General features: G+C 45.2%; 1 pseudogene; it reads left to right on the forward strand.

Moving 5' to 3' along the window:
* Positions 1 to 3,267: 3,267 nt before the first annotated feature.
* Positions 3,268 to 19,525, forward strand: part of LOC119284429 — a 17,540-nt pseudogene continuing 1,282 nt past the window's right edge.

Here is a 19,525-nt window from a genome sequence, read left to right on the forward strand (position 1 = left end):
TGGCTTCTCCAAAGCAGAAAAGTTCGCTTTTATGAAAGTTTAATTTAAGACCCGACATTTGCTCAAACGCTGACAACAAGAGTTTAAGGTTTCGAGCCTTGTCCAGGTCATGTTCCATAAAGAGAATTGTGTCATCAGCATATTGCAGAATAGAGAGACCACCATCCATAAGGTATGGCACTACTCCTGCAATCTGGCCATCCTGCTTGGCGCGCTCAATCAGAATAGCCAACATGTCAACGACAATGTTAAATAACATTGGGGACATGAAGTCACCCTGTCGTCATCCTTTTTCTGTTTGAAAGTAATGGCCTACGTCATCATTGACTTTGATGGCCACACTACCTCCTGTTACAAAATTATGGATTCACTCGCGCCATTTATCGAAGAAACCTTTTATCCTTAGGGCCTATTGGAGGAAAGACCATTTGACCTTGTCATAGGCTTTTTCAAAGTCGATCTTGAATACTATTTCACTCATTTTTTTTGGTGCATCTCATGAACGGTCTCATGCAGGATTACTACGCTATCAAGTATATTTCTTCCTTGCATGAAAGCCATTTGAGATGGTCGGAAAACATGGTCAGCTACCAAGTTTAACCTATTCGTAGCCACTTTGGTGAAAATTTTGAAGCTGACATTAAGGAGGCATATGGGTCTGAACTGTTGGATCCGTTCGGCCTCCTTAATCTTCAGCAACAACACAATCTCATCAAAATTAAGTCTGAATAGGTCAAGTTTGTCGGCGTGAAGACAATTAAACAACTCCAAAAGGTCAGACTTGATTATATCCCAGAAATTCTGATAGAATTCTGCGGGGAAACCATCTGAACCTGGAGCTTTGTTATGTTCCATTTGGAAAACCGCAGCTCTCACCTCCTCTTTAGAGAATGGTGATGTAGGGATATCGTTTTCTTCAGCCGTGACTTGTGGAATATCGTCTGTTCGGATCTCATCAAGGGTGTCTCCTTAATCATGTCTTTTTGCTTGTGTACATCTTGTTCTCAGGCGGTATAGCTACTTTTTTTCACAGCATCAACATAACACTACTATACATGCATTTCATATCATGAACTAAGTTTACGGTTTACATTGCAGGTGAGGGGTGTTGACGTGTGCATTCTCCCAAGCAACCGGACATGCTATTACTATTGGCATTGCTGCTGCCCAGTAGCGACAGAGTTAGCAACGTTGAAGTCTCAACGATCCATGAAAGCAGGGCAGCACCGACGATCCACGAGGAGCCTTGGGCAGCTGGAGAAGCACCACCCACTTCTGTCGATGGCGTCGTGTGAACTGCACCACGACAGCACCGTCTCGTGTCACCGAACTTAACCTCACCGGCCTGGATTTTTTTTTGAAAAGGAGGTCATCCCCCGACCTCTTCATCGGAAAGATGCATGCGGCCACTTTATTAGATCAAGTCCAACAAAAAAAGTCTGGTCTGCAAAATACAACTCACAAAAGGAGCAATAGAAAAAAGTAAACAACTGAAAGCCATAACCAACTGGACGAAAGGACACTAAGGACCTACCCTATTATGCAACCGTCATCCAAACCGGTTGAAAATAGCCCGTGCTACCATCTCCCACCGGTTGCACCCAGTGGCCAGCTGCTCCCTGAAGGCTGTAGGAGTGAGTAACGACCACGTACGGATTCAATGCCGTAGCCTTGAAGATAACCTCCAAGAAGTTAATCATAGATAGTCTGTTAAAAATCATATCATTCCTGCAGTTCCATATAGCCCAAAGAAGTGCGCATATTACAATCCGAATACTAGACGCAATATGAGTAGTCACTCCATTTAGCCACGTCCCAAACAACGCTTCAATGCTATCTGGAGGGATAATGTTAAAGGTTATATGAACAGACCGCCAAAGTAACTTCGCGAGAAGGCAATCAAGAAATAGGTATTGGATTGTTTCATCGTGAACACAAAAACAAGCGAACTGCCTACCCATCTCCACAGTAGACTTAGGGGTAAGAATATGATGGCTGAAATGAAGCACCATTTCATATGGTTTTGGGAAGAATAAAATTGGCAATGGTCCATATATTATCCCACGTGATTACAAAATTGTCTCGTTCTCCAGTTATTCATCGAACTGTAATGTGTGGCCACAGGCTAGCATTTTTTATCGAAAAATGCTAGCGTTTTGTTTGTGATGTTGAGTACTTCCTCTATAGTACTTGTTCCTGCAAATTTGCTGATGTTCAAACGAGTTGGCAACGTTACATAGACAGCGATCCATACCGACTCCTGAACAAATACTGTGTGTGTATGTAACAAGATGTAGACTTGATAAGTTAAACACTATATGTGAGGAACGCAGGGAAGACTTGACTCCATAACTTATGACACTGGTGAATGGCATCGGTAATAGAACGCTGATAATGCGTGAGAGTAAAACAAGATATGTTTAGTGAATGGTCAAGTGTTCATTATTGCCCAAGCATTATAAGTCAACCAATATGAGCGGGTGCTGCCGTTAGCATTACTACCTCGATTACTTTCTCACATTTGCTAGTGATCAATAATTAAAATGTAGTCACCATCATCAACAATAGAAATGGGTCTCATAAGCAACATTAGCATGGATGTGTGCATCACAATAATGCAGAGGCCGGGGGTTTCGACCTCCTTTTCGAAAAAAAAGGATCCGAACAATCTCACATGCATTTGTGTCAATAGTCTTCGTCCAAAAAACTTGTGTCAATAGTGATCAATAATGAAAATGGAGCTACCATCAGCCGGTACCCATGGAAGTCCCGGGCTGGCCGGGCATCTCCAAGTGGGGGGACTAAATTTTTGCCCAGCGAGACACAGAGGTCGTTGCAGTGATACCTTGGCTTCGAGTGTTCTTTCCACAAATTTGTCGATGCTTGCGAGCCGGATAGGGAGGTCGTTGGTCTTGCCATAGTAGACACCATTGTGATCATAGTTTGGGTGGAAGTCGGGCTACACATTGATAAGAAAAATGAGATCGTCATGCATGCAGACCGCTACAGTAGCTTTCCATGCAATTTGCTTGACGAATTCAATGTTTTCCAGTGACTAGACTGTGATCGTGATTACGAGTCTAGTCAATGGATTAGATGACGAGGAGGTAGATAATCCATATCTCTTCACAAGCTACCACCGGATAATGGCACATGAATGGCCGATCATTTACCTACTGCGTGGACCTAGCCTGCTACAGGCTCCAAGTACTAGTACCCCTCTGGCCAACCACCGGTGCCATTTCCATCAAAGCCAAAATGCTAGTCATGGAGACGGAGCGACCCAAAGTGCTCGCCTCTCTCACCGCACTTCTACTGCTGCTGCTGCTGATGGTCGACGCGCTCACGCCGGACACCGGAGTACAAGCGAGGGCACTCCTCACCTGGAAAGCCAGCCTCAGCAACCAGAGTCAGCAGGCCCTGAGGTCCTGGGAGAACACGTCGGCGCTCTGCAGCTGGCACGGCGTCAGCTGCACGGTGCACCAGGGCCGGCCCGTGATCAGCGGCATCACCTTGAGGGAGATGCAGCTTAGAGGGACGTTGGAGTTGCTCAACTTCACGATGTTGACGACGCTGACAAGTCTCGACCTCTCTCACAACTACCTCTCCGGGGGCATCCCTCCGGGCATCGAGACTTTGGAGGAGCTCCAAAGTCTGCTACTGCAAGGCAATCAGATAAGAGGCTCGGTACCACTAGATAAAATGAGTAGCAATCTTGTGACCCTCAACTTGTCAATCAATCATTTAGTCGGTCACATCCCTTCCACAAGAATTAGGTTACCAAGTGAACCTAGAGGTCTTGGATCTTAGTGAAAACACACTCTCGGGTTCCATCCCAGACATCTTAGGGAGTTTGACAAAACTCAACAGCTTGTACCTTTGGGACAACAAACTTTCCGGACAAATTCCACAGGAATTAGGTTACCTTGTGAACTTAGAGGGTTTGTCTCTTCAAAAAACATACTCTCAGGTTCCATTCCAAGAAATTTATGTAATTTGACCAAGCTCACTTTCTTACGCCTTTGGGAGAACAGACTTTCTGGTCAAATTCCACAAGAATTAGGTAACCTTGTGAAGTTAGAGAATTTGGCTCTTCAAGATAACACACTCTCCGGTTCTATCCCAATAACCATAGGGAATTTGACAAACCTCACTCTCTTGTACCTTTACAAGAACCAACTTTCGGGACCTATACCTCAAGGAATTGCCAAGTTAATGAGTCTGGTTAAGTTGGACCTTGCTTTTAACAACCTATCAGGTGCCTTGCCATTCAACCTTTGTGTGGGAGGTCAGCTACAACATTTGTCTGCTACTGGCAACAACTTGGTTGGACCCTTACCATCAAGCTTGCTAAGTTGTAAGAGCCTAGTAAGGGTTCGACTTGAACGAAATAACCTTGAAGGAGATATCACCGGGATGGGAGCTTATCCAAATCTTCTCTATATTGATGTCAGTTCAAATAAATTGTTCGGCAGATTATCTCATCTTTGGGGTGAGTGCTACAAACTTACTGTGTTACGTGCATCAAACAACAATATAACTGGAGTAATACCATCAAGTATAGGGAAATTAACTCAGCTGGGGATACTTGATGTTTCATCAAACAAGCTTGAAGGACAGATTCCAAGAGAAATAGGCAATCTAACGACGTTGTTTAACCTGAGCCTTTCTGGTAACTTGCTCCAGGGAAATATGCCACAAGAAATTGGATCTCTGAACAACTTGGAGTATCTAGATTTCTCATCAAACAACCTAACTGAGCAAATACCAAGATCAATTGAGCATTGCCTAAAGATTCACTTTCTGAAGTTGAGCCACAATCACCTAAATGGTACGATTCCTATTGAACTTGGGATGTTAGTAAACCTACAAGATATGTTGGATCTAAGTGACAATTCAATTGTTGGCTCTATTCCAAGTCTGTTAGGTGATCTTGGTATGCTTGAAGCCTTGAATCTTTCTCACAATGCACTGAACGGTAGCATACCACCATCATTTTGGAGCATGACCAGCCTCCTATCCATGGATGTGTCATACAACAAACTAGAAGGGTTAGTGCCGCATACTAGGTTTTTCGAGGAAGCTCCAATTAAATGGTTCAGGAATAATAAGAAATTGTGTGGTGTTGTGAAAGGTTTGCCCCCCTGTGACCTTCCTCGAAGTAGTAAACAAGGGAAAAAGTCTGGTGCTAGTTTACTAGTTATTATTACAGTTGTTATATCTTTTGTGTTTGTCATTACACTAGTAATAACATGGCATTGCAAAAGAAAGAAAAATAAGATAGAAACAACAAATGAAGTACAATAGACCATGATGTTCGCCATCTGGAACTTTGATGGGGAAGATGTGTACAAGAAAATTGTTGATGACACAAACAACTTCAGCAAAGATTTTTGCACCGGATCTGGAGGGAATGGATCTGTCTATAGGGCTCAGTTAGCAACAGGTGAATTATTTGCAGTGACGAAGATTCATGTGGCAGAAGACGATGAGCAATTTAACCGTGAAATACACTCGTTGATGGACATTCGGCATCGCAACATTGCAAAGTTATTTGGTTACTGCTCTGCAACTCAGGGGAGATTCCTTGTATATGAATACATGGGCAAAGGGAGCTTAGCAGCATCTTTAAATTGTCTGGAAACTGCAGTTGAAATGGATTGGACGAGGAGGTTAAATATTGTTAGGGATGTTGCTCATGCTTTGTCATACATGCATCACGGTTGCTTCGCGCCGATAGTCCACTGAGATATAAAGAGCATCAATGTTTTGCTTGATCTTGAATTTAAGGCTTGCATCTCGGATTTTGGTCTAGCAAAAATACTAGATGTGAATGGATCAAACTGCACAAATCTTGCCGGGACCAAAGGATATCTTGCCCCAGGTAAAATTATATCATTATGTTGGTACTTTTAGATAAACATACTAGAAGAGTTTTTATTGATCAATGCACTTAGATGATAGAGGTAGCAAAATTGACGCTCGAATGTTGATATTTCTTCAGAGCTTGCATACACAACAAGGGTGACCGAGAAGTGTGATGTTTACAGCTTCGGAGTGCTGGTCCTAGAGTTGTTCATGGGACATCACCCAGGTTTTTTTTTCGAAAAGGGGGGGCTCCCCGGCCTCTGCATCAGAGTGATGCATACGGCCATCTTATTAACCAAAAATCAAAAAGTGCCAACAAGGTTCCAAAGTCTCCAACTGAAAAAAAGAAAAAGGCAGCTCACACAGAGCTTAAAAGGCTAGATACACAAACTAGCCAGGAAAAGACCAGGTGATCTCCTTTCATCCATTGTCGACAAAACTACATTACTTCGCAATTTGCTGGTCACACGGCTCCCACTCCCGGGAACCGAGATCGCAAGTGAGATGTTTCAAATGATCGTCGTCGCTATTCGGTGCATAGAGCCAGATCCATCACACCGTCCAACGATGCAACAAGTACTCAAGGTGTTGTCAACAGTTGAACGGTCACCTGCTGATCATCTTGATTATCTCCAAACCGGCATTGTCATCCCTGCCTGCTGGTCATTACTGTTCATGTGGCTAGCACATTGTTGTTTCTTTCCTTATGATTACATAGCCTCTATGGTTGGTAATTTGTTTTCTTCCTTACCCTCATGCCCTGTAGCTATTGTTTCGCAATTAGCTAGATATGAATATTTGTATAGAAGACAGAGCTCCTGCTATTTCTTCAAAATCATTAATGAATAATCCATTCACATCCTTGTGTCGGATGCCTCCTTTTGGATCCTATGAACATTATAAGATTCTCAAGCCATGGGCTGCTGCCTCTCACTTGGGGCTTATAAACAAGAATAAGATGGGTACAATGAAGCACCATATGGAACAGAGCGGATGCCGTTGTTGCCATGTGGCGGAGATGATTTGAGGAGTTCATATGCTCGGCAAAACAGAGGGCTTTGTAACATGGTGAACAGTAACAAAAAATTCGCCGTGAGTGGGGCGCTGTCTAGGCCACCGCACCGCGCCATAGCGGTACAGCCTCATGACAATCCCGTGGTGTTGCCATTAAGTAGTGTACCGAAGAGTTCGTCATTTGGACCGATAACTTGTTCCCTTCCAAAAAATTTGTACTAGGTTGTATTCAGATGATTGCTACAGTAGTTCATAAATGGGTTGATGCAGTCCTTGATGCATAGAGATAAACTGAATCTGTGAGCTGATATACACACGTGGGCGTCTCTCCTGAGCAGAGTAGCGCGCGCACACACACAGATGCCGGAGAGAGACAGAGAGAGATGCCGGAGCAGATAGTTCTGCCTGGCGTCATGGACATCCCGTCGCAGAGCTGGAGTGGAGCTGTCTCGGCTTGGTCTCTAAGAGGCTGTTCGGCAACCCGCCAGCTCCAAAAATCCCAGGATCCACGGAGTAGCTATTTCCTCGCTCCGCTGTTTTTATCTGACGCTTCGGCTGCTCCGGGAGCGGAGTTGTGTGGAGCGGAGGGGCTCTCAACAGGCCCTAACGGCCTGTTCAGAGACTCTCCCGCTCCCCAAGTCCGCTCCAGGAGTTGGTGGAGCTGTAGCTAAAAATGGTGGAGTGGGGAAAAGGCAGTTCCACAAATTCTCAGATTTCAGGGAGCTGGAGGACTGCCGAACAGCCCCTAAGTGTTGGGTCCGTACCTAGCTAGCTAGCTAGGCACTACTAGGGAAAAGCCTAGCAGCAACACGGGTTTTAGGTCTATCAGTAGTGCGAGATGCGCTACTGATAAGGCGCTACAGCTAACGTATAGCAGTAGCGCCTGTCGTCCCACGCTACTGCCATATATGGATAGCTGTAGCGCACTTTAGAGAAGAGCGCTGTTGATATTATCTACAGCGCTTTTTACAGGGAAACGCTATTGGTAAGGCGGCGCTACTGCTAACTTTTTCCCCTCGCTACTATTAGTTTTATTAGTTTTTTTCTGCATATTTGTTTTGTATTTGAATAGGCTTTATACAATAATCTTTAGCATATCATACACATACAAATGTAATCATATCATATACATACAACTAGTCTCATCAAATCATGTCATCATCATAATTATCATCCAACACAAAGTGGTCTCTCGTCATCATCTCGAAAATAGCGATACAAGTCTCGATTACTTGCAAATACGTCGTCATCCATCTAAACAATGATATACGCGAGAAGAGCTATCACTTTGAGTGAGAGCGAAACTATGCAGTACATGAGTTCGTATCCCTCTCTCGCATTAGCGTGAACCTAAACTAACTACTGCCTGTCGCTCGGAAACCGGAAACCGGTACACCTAGGCCTGACACTCCGGCCACTCGTCGTATATATACTCCTGGCATAGCACTTCTTCGCCATCGATGATCTATGCACCTGCATCGTCACATGAGTCGATGATATGCAACATATATAGTTGAGCAACAGAAAGAGACAAACTTGGCAAAAATAGAAACAACATATCATAAGCATAAATAACAAAGTTCATCGTACCCAAAATGCCCTAACTAGAGTGATCTTCGCTAGTCGAGGAGGAGGACGGTTTAATTACATCACAAATAAAGTTTCGCCGTGCATAACTTAAAGTTTTATCATACAGAAAGTATGGACTAAACGGACACATTGTCATATATCGACAATCACTCCACCATGCCGTGCCATCCATCCATGTCAGGGAGATAGTCCCCGAGCTTAGTGAAAGGCTTCATGTCGAGACGCTGAGAGGCTACCCATGTTCAGACGTCTTCCCGCGACATTTGTCCTTCTCCGTAGAACATCCCTGTTTTTTCGACGACCTCATGATGATTTGGGCAAATTCGCACTGGATGTTAGAGAACTCAGCTCGAAGTCGGTGATCTCGATATCTCCGATGTCCTTTGCCCATTGCAGAATATGGGCATCGCCGGATCTAGGTGACATGCGAAGGTTCTGGTGATCCCGTCTGTACTCCAGCATGTGGTGTAGGACATAGAATCCATCATTAAGAGAATCGCTCGGTTGCTGGATGCAGCAGGAGTCAGTCTTATGGCTGAAGGCGAGCCTGCTGCCCCTTCTCTTCTTGTCCTTGACCTCTCCACCCCGTGCTTGGTAGTAAAACATAGCACTATCGAGAACATCCTTGATGTGTGTGTAATCTTTTTTGTGAATGTTCTTCGACGAGTCCAAGCAAAGAGCGTGGGAGTATCGGGGGTAGAGGATGATGAGGTCGGCGCGCCCGCCGCTCCGCAAAATAAGTACACCTCAAATTAATTAGCCTCCACCGTGCAAATGAATGATTGAAATCGAAGGAAGGATTGCCGCGCGGATGGCTTACACGGGATGATAAGGCACGAGAATCGCCTCCTTGTCCTTATTGGTGAGCATGAAACTAACGATGTATTCCCTCGCGTATTCACAGTGCTTTGCGCATACTCCCAAGAAGCCCTCGTGCATGTAGTACGGGTCAGCGACACAGATATGAGGTATTTGCTCAACCCCGATGATGTAGTTCATGTGCAAGGCATAAAGGTGGACAAACGTAAAATCCAGCTTCTTCACATGAAACATGTCGAATATATAATCGAATCGAAGGAAGAACTTATCTGCGGGGAAGCAGTCGACGTACGACATTTGCCGCGGAACGTTAACCACGTAGAGTGGGTATCCTGGATCTTTCGAGGCGATGAGGCCTTTCTCTATCCGTAGCACATCATCATGAAGTCTCCTTAGATTGCCGAATCTGGCCCCTAGCGCTCTTGCAGGTAGGGTTGGTTGACCGGGGATATGCCATGTATCCGCATCGGGGATATCTATACGGTCCTGAAGCCGAGGCTGCTGAGGCGGCTGGATCATAGAATCAGCTTTTTTTGCCTTTCCTCGCTCTCTTACTAGACTTCTTTACTACTGGAAGGTCGTCCATAATACGTTCAGCCTCCGGAGACTGCAATTCAGGCACCGACTCATGACGCTCAAACCCTGAGTAGGCGCCAGTATAGACATACTGTTGAGTGCCATCGTCATCCTCATCCTCATCCATGGCGACGTCATCAGCGACTAATGGAGCCTCCTCCTTACCCCATCCGCTATCACCCAACTCGACACCCGACGCTAATTGGGTAGGTGGGGTGTTGATGTTCATACCTTGCTGAGGCTGCGTGCTCGTGGGTGTGCTCCCGGCCGCCTCCAGACGAAGCAGACTCTTTGGCGACAACAGGACCCACGCATTGCAACAATCATCAAGCCTCCGCGGGGTCTTGTCGTCATCCCCCACTAGTATCAGAGGAGGCAAATTCTTGTGGCCCGGTTTGACACTAGCCACGGAAACCTTGAAGACGTTCGGGGGGATCGGCCGGCTGTGGAACAATGGTTCCTTCGGCTCCATTATCGTCGTCTTCCCCACGTCCACCTTCTGGTCGCCGATGGTGTACAATATGGTGCACGGGGTTTCATCGGCCTGCAAAAAAAATTCTGTAACGTGAGACATCCGAAAGGTAACGAAAACGGGAGATTATACATTTATTGAAGGGGGCCGGTGTGACAGATACCGTGATGGCGTCGAGCTCAGCCAAAGACGAAGCACCGCCGAGCACGTCCGATGCTGGAGCCGGTGCAGGAGCAGGTGCGGGAGCCGGTGCGGGAGCAGGTGCGGGAGCCGGTGCGGGAGCAGGTGCTGGTGCAACGCTAGTCGAGCTGCTCCCCAAGAAGTCAGCAAGGGAAAGTCCACTGCATTTTTTTCTGGATTTTGCTTGGTCCAAGTGAAAACGGCCGGAACCAAGGAAGTAGATATATCTGCAACCACCTATTTTGCGGCAGCTACCGCTATTGCGACTGTCTGAGATGATTTCTTCTCAACCACAATCTCAACCTTCTTGTCGATCTTTTCTTCAGTTAACCTCCGCCTTTCCTTTCTCTCCTCCGTGGTCTCACAATAGTACTTCTTCCACGTGGCACCGTCTCCGACACCGTGCACGTGTCCGTACGATGGTTGAGTATTCACCGGGAGTCGTTTCAATATGTTCAATGCCCGGTTGAATGGAGTGTCCCACTTGGGCCTCACCAATGCCTTAGACGATGAGTCGTTTTCGGCCGCAATCCTGTGCTGCTCTCTCTGCAAAAGGCATAAGGATCGTTTACAAATATGACTAACGTGTTCAGTCGAATTGATCAGAAACTAAAATTACCAGCAGTCTCATGAACTCCGTCGTGACCGGGTTTGTCTCGTAAACCTTCTTCACTGGGTCCCAACGGTGCCGAGCCCTGAGGACGTCACGCTCCTGCGGGACGGTGAACTCCGCCAAGGGGTCTGGGATGCCCAGACTCGCGGCTTCCGCGTCCTTCTTGGCCCATTTGGACCTCTTTCCGTGTTGGAAATATGCCCTAGAGGCAATAATAAATTGGTTATTATTATATTTCCTTGTTCATGATAATCGTTTATTGTCCATGCTATAATTGTATTGACAGGAAACTCAGATACATGTGTGGATATATAGACAAGACCATGTCCCTAGTAAGCCTCTAGTTGACTAGCTCGTTGATCAATAGATGGTTACGGTTTCCTGACCATGGACATTGGATGTCGTTGATAACGGGATCACGTCATTAGGAGAATGATGTGATGGACAAGACCCAATCCTAAGCCTAGCACAAAGATCGTGTAGTTCGTATGCTAAAGCTTTTCTAATGTCAAGTATCTTTTCCTTAGACCATGAGATTGTGCAATTCCCTGATACCGTAGGAATGCTTTGGGTGTACCAAACGTCACAACGTAACTGGGTGGCTATAAAGGTGCATTACAAGTATCTCTGAAAGTGTCTGTTGGGTTGGCACGAATAGAGACTGGGATTTGTCACTCCATGTAAACCGAGAGGTATCTCTGGGCCCACTCGGTAGGACATCATCATAATGTGCACAATGTGACCAAGGGGTTGATCACGGGATGATGTGTTACGGAACGAGTAAAGAGACTTGCCGGTAATGAGATTGAACAAGGTATCGGTATACCGACGATCGAATCTCGGGCAAGTACAATACCGCTAGACAAAGGGAATTGTATACGGGATCGATTGAGTCCTTGACATCGTGGTTCATCCGATGAGATCATCGTGGAGCATGTGGGAGCCAACATGGGTATCCAGATCCCGCTGTTGGTTATTGACCGGAGAACGTCTCGGTCATATCTACATGTCTCCCGAAACCGTAGGGTCTACATATTTAAGGTTCGATGACGCTAGGGTTATAAAGGAAGTTTGTATGTGGTTACCGAATGTTGTTCGGAGTCCCGGATGAGATCCCGGACGTCACGAGGAGTTCGGAATGGTCCGGAGGTAAAGATTTATATATGGAAAGTTGTTGTTCGGGTTCCGGAAAAAGTTCGGGTTTTTTCGGTATTGTACCGGGAAGCTTCCAGAAGGTTCCGGAGGATTCCGGAGGGGTCCGGAGGTCCGGAAATTGTTCCACCACGTCCAATACAGTAGCATGGGCTGTAGGGGGGCGCCCTAGCCTTAATGGGCCAGGGGCACCAGCCCCCCCAAGGCCCATGCGCATGGGAAGGGGAAAACCCTAAAGGGGGAGGCCTCCACTTGACTTGGGAGGCACTCCTCCCCCCTTGGCCGCCCCCCCTAGATGGGATCTAGGGATGGCCGCACCCCTTGGGGTGGGAAACCCTAAAGGGGGCGCAGCCCCCCCCTTCCCCCTATATATAGTTGAGGTTTGGGGCTGCTAAACACATGAGAACTTCTCCCTCTACTGGTGCAGCCCTGCCTCTCCTCCTCCTCCTCTCCCGTGGTGCTTGGCGAAGCCCTGCTGGATTGCCACGCTCCTCCATCACCATCACGCCGTTGTGCTGCTGTTGGATGGAGTCTTCCTCAACCTCTCCCTCTCTCCTTGCTGGATCAAGGCGTGGGAGACGTCATCGGGCTGTACGTGTGTTGAACGCGGAGGTGCCGTCCGTTCGGCACTAGGATCTCCGGTGATTTGGATCACGACGAGTACGACTCCTTCAACCCCGTTCTCATGAACGCTTCCGCTTAGCGATCTACAAGGGTATGTAGACGCACTCTCCTTCCCCTCGTTGCTAGTTTCTCCATAGATAGATCTTGGTGACACGTAGGAAAATTTTGAATTTCTGCTACGTTCCCCAATAGTGGCATCATGAGCTAGGTCTATTGCGTAGATTCTTTGCACGAATAGAACACAAAGTAGTTGTGGGCGTTGATTTTGTTCAATATGCTTACCGTTACTAGTCCAATCTTGTTTCGACGGCATCGTGGGATGAAGCGGCCCGGACCGACCTTACACGTACTCTTACGTGAGACAGGTTCCACCGATTGACATGCACTTGTTGCATAAGGTGGCTAGCGGGTGCCAGTCTCTCCCACTTTAGTAGGAACGGATTCGATGAAAAGGGTCCTTATGAAGGGTAAATAGCAATTGGCATATCACGTTGTGGTCTTGCGTAGGTAAGAAACTTTCTTGCTAGAAACCCATTAGCAGCCACGTAAAACATGCAACAACAATTAGAGGACGTCTAACTTGTTTTTGCAGGGTATGCTATGTGATGTGATATGGCCAAGAAGAATGTGATGAATGATATGTGATGTATGGGATTGATCATGTTCTTGTAATAGGATTCACGACTTGCATGTCGATGAATATGACAACTGGCAGGAGCCATAGGAGTTGTCTTTATTTATTGTATGACCTGCGTGTCATTGAACAACGCCATGTAATTACTTTACTTTATTGCTAATCGGTAGCCATAGTAGTAGAAGTAATAGTTGGCGAGACAACTTCATGAAGACACGATGATGGAGATCATGATGATGGAGATCATGGTGTCATGCCGGTGACGATGATGATCATGGAACCCCGAAGATGGAGATCAAAGGAGCTATATGATATTGGCCATATCATGTCACTACTATATAATTGCATGTGATGTTTATTATGTTTATGCATCTTGTTTACTTAGAACGACGGTAGTAAATAAGATGATCCCTTACACCAATTTCAAGAAGTGTTCTCCCCTAACTGTGCACCGTTGCTAAAGTTCGTCGCTTCGAAGCACCACGTGATGATCGGGTGTGATAGATCCTTACGTTCACATACAACGGGTGTAAGACAGATTTACACATGCAATACACTTAGGGTTAACTTGACGAGCCTAGCATGTACAGACATGGCCTCGGAACACGGAGACCGAAAGGTCGAGCATGAGTCGTATAGTAGATACGATCAACATGAAGATGTTCACCGATGATGACTAGTCCGTCTCACGTGATGATCGGACACGGCCTAGTTGACTCGGATCATGTAATCACTTAGATGACTAGAGGGATGTCTATCTGAGTTGGAGTTCATAAGATGAACTTAATTATCTGAATATAGTCAAAAGGATTTTGCAAATTATGTCGTAGCTCGCGCTTTAGTTCTACTGTTTTAGATATGTTCCTAGAGAAAATATGGTTGAAAGTTGAAAGTAGCAATTATGCGGACAGTAGAAAGCTTATGTCCTTAATGCACTGCTCAGTGTGCCGAACCCCAAACGTCGTTTGTGGATGTTGCGAACATCGGACATACACGTTTTGATAACTACGTGATAGTTCAGTTAAACGGTTTAGAGTTGAGGCACTAAAGACGTTGTCGAAACATCGCGGAACATATGAGATGTTTCAAGGGCTGAAATTGGGATTTCAGGCTCGTGCCCACGTCAAGAGGTATGAGACCTCCGACGATTTTCTTAGCCTGCAAACTAAGGGAGAAAAGCTCAATCGTTGAGCTTGTGCTCAGATTGTCTGAGTGCAACAATCACTTGAATCGAGTGGGAGTTGATCTTCCAGATGAGATAGTGATGTTTCCCCAAAGTCATTGCCACCAAGCTGCTAGAGCTTCGTGATGAACTATAACATATCAGGGATAGATATGATGATCCTTGAAATATTCGTGATGTTTGACACCGCGAAAGTAGAAATCAAGAAGGAGCATCAATTGTTGATGGTTGGTGAAACCACTAGTTTCAAGAAGGGCAAGGGAACAAAGGGATACTTCATGAAACGGCAATTCAGCTGCTGCTCTAGTGAAGAAACCCAAGGTTGAACCCAAACCCGAGACTAAGTGCTTCTGTAATAAAGGGAACAACCACTGGAGCAGAATTACCCTAGATACTTGGTAGATGAGAAGGCTGGCAAGGTCGATAGAAGTATATTGGATATACATTGTGTTGATGTGTACTTTACTAGTAGCACCAGGGTATTAGATACCGGTTCGGTTGCTAAGTGTTAGTAACTCGAAATAAAAGCTACGGAATAAACGGAGACTAGCTAAAGGTGAGCTGACGATATGTGTTGGAAATGTTTCCAATGTTGATATGATCAAGCATCGCACGCTCCCTCTACCATCGAGATTGGTGTTAAAACCTGAATAATTGTTATTTGGTGTTTGCGTTGAGCATAGACATGATTGGATTATGACTATCGCAATACGGTTATTCATTGAAAGAGAATAATGGTTACTCTATTTATTTGAATAATACCTTCAATGGTCTTGCACCTAAAATGAATGGTTCATTGAAATCTCGATCGTAGTGATACACATGTTCATGCCAAAAGATAGTAATGATAGTACCACTTACTAGTGGCACTGCCATGTAAGTCATAATGGTATAAAACGCATGAAGAAGCTCCATGTTGATGGATCTTTGGACTCACTCGTTTTTGAAAAGTTTGAGACATGCGAACCATGTCTATTGGTGTATACGCATGAAGAAACTCCATGCAGATGGATCATTTGGACTCACTTGTTTTTGAATCACTTGAGATATGCAAATCATACCACATGGGCAAGATGACTAAAAAGCCTCGTTTTCAGTAAGATGGAACAAGATAGCAACTTGTTGGAAGTAACACATTTTGATGTGTGCAGTCCAATGAGTGCTGAGGCATGCAGTGAATATCGTTATGTTCTTACTTCACAGATGATTCGAGTAGATGTTGAGAATGTTTACTTGATGAAACACAAGTCTGAATTATTGAATGGTTCAAGTAATTTCAGAGTGAAGTAGAAGATCATTGTGACAAGAGGATTAAATGTCTATGATATGATCATAGAGATGAATATCTAAGTTACGAGTTTTGGCACACAATTAAGATATTGTGGAAATTGTTTCGCAATTAATACCGCCTGGAACACCATAGTGTGATGGTGTGTCCGAACATCATAGTTGCACCCTATTGGATATGGTGCGTACCATGATGTCTCTTAAATTACCACTATTGTTCATGGGTTAGGCATTAGAGACAACCACATTCACTTTAAATAGGGCACCACGTAATTCCGTTGAGATGACACCGTATGAATTATGGTTTAGAGAAACCGAAGTTGTCGTTTCTTAAAGGTTTGGGGCTGCGACGCTTATGTGAAAAAGTTTCAGGATTGATAAGCTCGAACCCAAAGCGGATAAAATGCATCTTCATAGGACACCCAAAACAGTTGGGTATACCTCCTAATTCAGATCCGAAAGCAATATGGATTGTTTCTTGAATCGGGTCCTTTCTCGAGGAAAGGTTTCTCTCAAAAAGTTGAGTGGGAGGATGGTGGAGACTTGATGTGGTTATTGAACCGTCACTTCAACCAGTGTGTATCAGGGCACAGGAAGTTGTTCATGTGGCACCTACACCAATTGAAGTAGAAGCTTATGATAGTGATCATGAAGTTTCGAATCAAGTCACTGCTGTACCTCGTAGGGTGACAAGGATGCGTGCTACTTCAGAGTGGTACGGTGATCCTGTCTTGAAGGTCATGTTGCTAGACAACAATGAACCTACGAGCTATGGGGAAGCGATGGTGGGCCCAAATTCCGACAAATGGTTAAGAAACCATGAAATCCGAGATAGGATCCATGTATCAGAACAAAGCATGGACTTTGGCGGACTTGCCCAATGATCGGCAAGCCATTTGATAAATGGATCTTTTAAGAAGAAGACGGACGTGGATGGTAATGTCACCATCTATGAAGCTCGACTTGTGGCGAAGAGTTTTTCACAAGTTCAAGGAGTTGACTACGATGAGTTTTTCTCATCCGTAGCAATGCTTAAGTCCGTCGGAATCATGTTAGCATAAGCAACATTTATGAAATCTGGCAGATGGATGTCAAAACGAGTTTCCTTACCAACTTTCGTAAGGAAAGGTTGTATGTGATACAATCAGAAAGGTTTTTTCGATCCTAAGGATGCTAAAAGGTATGCTAGCTCCAGCAATCCTTCTAAGGACTGGAGTAAAGCATCTCGGAGTTGGAATGTGCGCTTTGATGAAATGATCAAAGATTTTGGGTTTATACAAAGTTCATGAGAAACTTGTATTTCCAAAGAAGTGAGTGGGAGCACTATAGAATTTCTGATGAATATATGTTGTCGACATCAGAGATGACGTAGATTTTCTAGAAAGCATATAGGGTTATTTGAAAGGTGTTTTTCAATAGAAAACCTGGATTAAGCTACTTGAACATTGAGCATCAAGATCTATAAGGATAGATCAAAATGCTTAATAATACTTTCAAATGAGCACATACCTTGACATGATCTTGAAGGTGTTCAAGATGGATCAGTCAAAGAAGAAGTTCTTGCCTGAGTTGTAAGGTACGAAGTTAAGACTTAAACTCAACTCGGCAGAAAAGAGAGAAAGGACGAAGGTCGTCCCCTATGCTTTAGACGTAGGCTCTACAGTATGCTATGCTATGTACCGCACCTGAAGTGTGCCTTGCCATGAGTCAGTCAAGGGGTACAAGAGTGATCCAAGAATAGATCACAGTACAGCGGTCAAAGTTATCCTTAGTAACTAGTGGACTAAGGAATTTTCTCGGTTATGGAGGTGATAAAGAGTTCGACGTAAAAAGTTACGACGATGCAAGCTTAACACCTATCTGGATAGCTCTGAGTAGAGATACCGGATACATATAATGGAGAAACAATTTAGAATAGCTCCAAGTAGAACAGTTATTTGGAATAGCTCCAAATAGAGCGTGGTAGCTACATCTAGGAGATGACATAAAGATTTGTAAAGCACACACGGATCTGAAAGGTTCAGACCCGTTGACTAAAACCTCTCTCACAAGCAACATGATCAAACCCATAACTCATTGAGTGTTAATCACATAGTGATGTGAACTAGATTATTGACTCTAGTAAACTCTTTGGATGTTGGTTACATGGCGATGTGACCTGTGAGTGTTAATCACATGGCGATGTGAACTAGATTATTGACTCTAGTGCAAGTGGGAGACTGTTGGAAATATGCCCTAAAGGCAATAATAAATTGGTTATTATTATATTTCCTTGTTCATGATAATCGTTTATTGTCCATGCTATAATTGTATTGATAGGAAACTCAGATACATGTGTGGATATATAGACAACACCATGTCCCTAGTAAGCCTCTAGTTGACTAGCTCGTTGATCAATAGATGGTTTCGGTTTCCTGACCATGGACATTGGATGTCGTTGATAACGAGATCACGTCATTAGGAGAATGATGAGAAAGATCGTGTAGTTCGTATGCTAAAGCTTTTCTAATGTCAAGTATCTTTTCCTTAGACCATGAGATTGTGCAACTCCCGGATACCGTAGGAATGCTTTGGGTGTACCAAACGTCACAACGTAACTGGGTGGCTATAAAGGTGCATTACAGGTATCTCCGAAAGTGTCTGTTGGGTTGGCACGAATCGAGACTGGGATTTGTCACTCCGTGTAAACGGAGAGGTATCTCTGGGCCCACTCGGTAGGACATCATCATAATGTGCACAATGTGACCAAGGGGTTGATCACGGGATGATGTGTTACAGAACGAGTAAAGAGACTTGCCGGTAACGAGATTGAACAAGGTATCGGTATACCGACGATCGAATCTCGGGCAAGTACAATACCGCTAGACAAAGGGAATTGTATACGGGATCGATTGAGTCCTTGACATCGTCGTTCATCCGATGAGATCATCGTGGAACATGTGGGAGCCAACATGGGTATCCAGATCCCGCTGTTGGTTATTGACCGGAGAACATCTCGGTCATGTCTACATGTCTCCCGAACCCGTAGGGTCTACACACTTAAGGTTCGATGACGCTAGGGTTATAAAGGAAGTTTGTATGTGGTTACCGAATGTTGTTCGGAGTCCCGAATGAGATCCCGGACGTCACGAAGAGTTCCGGAATGGTCCAGAGGTAAAGATTTATATATGGAAAGTTGTTGTTCGGGTTCCGGAAAAAGTTCGGGTTTTTTCGGTATTGTACCGGGAAGCTTCCAGAAGGTTCCGGAGGATTCCGGAGGGGTCCGGAGGTCCGGAAATTGTTCCACCACGTCCAATACAGTATCATGGGCTGTAGGGGGGTGCCCTAGCCTTAATGGGCCAGGGGCACCAGCCCCCCCAAGGCCCATGCGCATGGGAAGGGGAAAACCCTAAAGGGGGAGGCCTCCACTTGACTTGGGAGGCACTCCTCCCCCCTTGGCCGCCCCCCCCCCCCTAGATGGGATCTAGGGCTGGCCGCACCCATTGGGGTGGGAAACCCTAAAGGGGGCGCAGC

This window comes from Triticum dicoccoides, chromosome 4A (genome assembly GCF_002162155.2).
Source record: "Triticum dicoccoides isolate Atlit2015 ecotype Zavitan chromosome 4A, WEW_v2.0, whole genome shotgun sequence".
NCBI lineage: Eukaryota > Viridiplantae > Streptophyta > Magnoliopsida > Poales > Poaceae > Triticum > Triticum dicoccoides.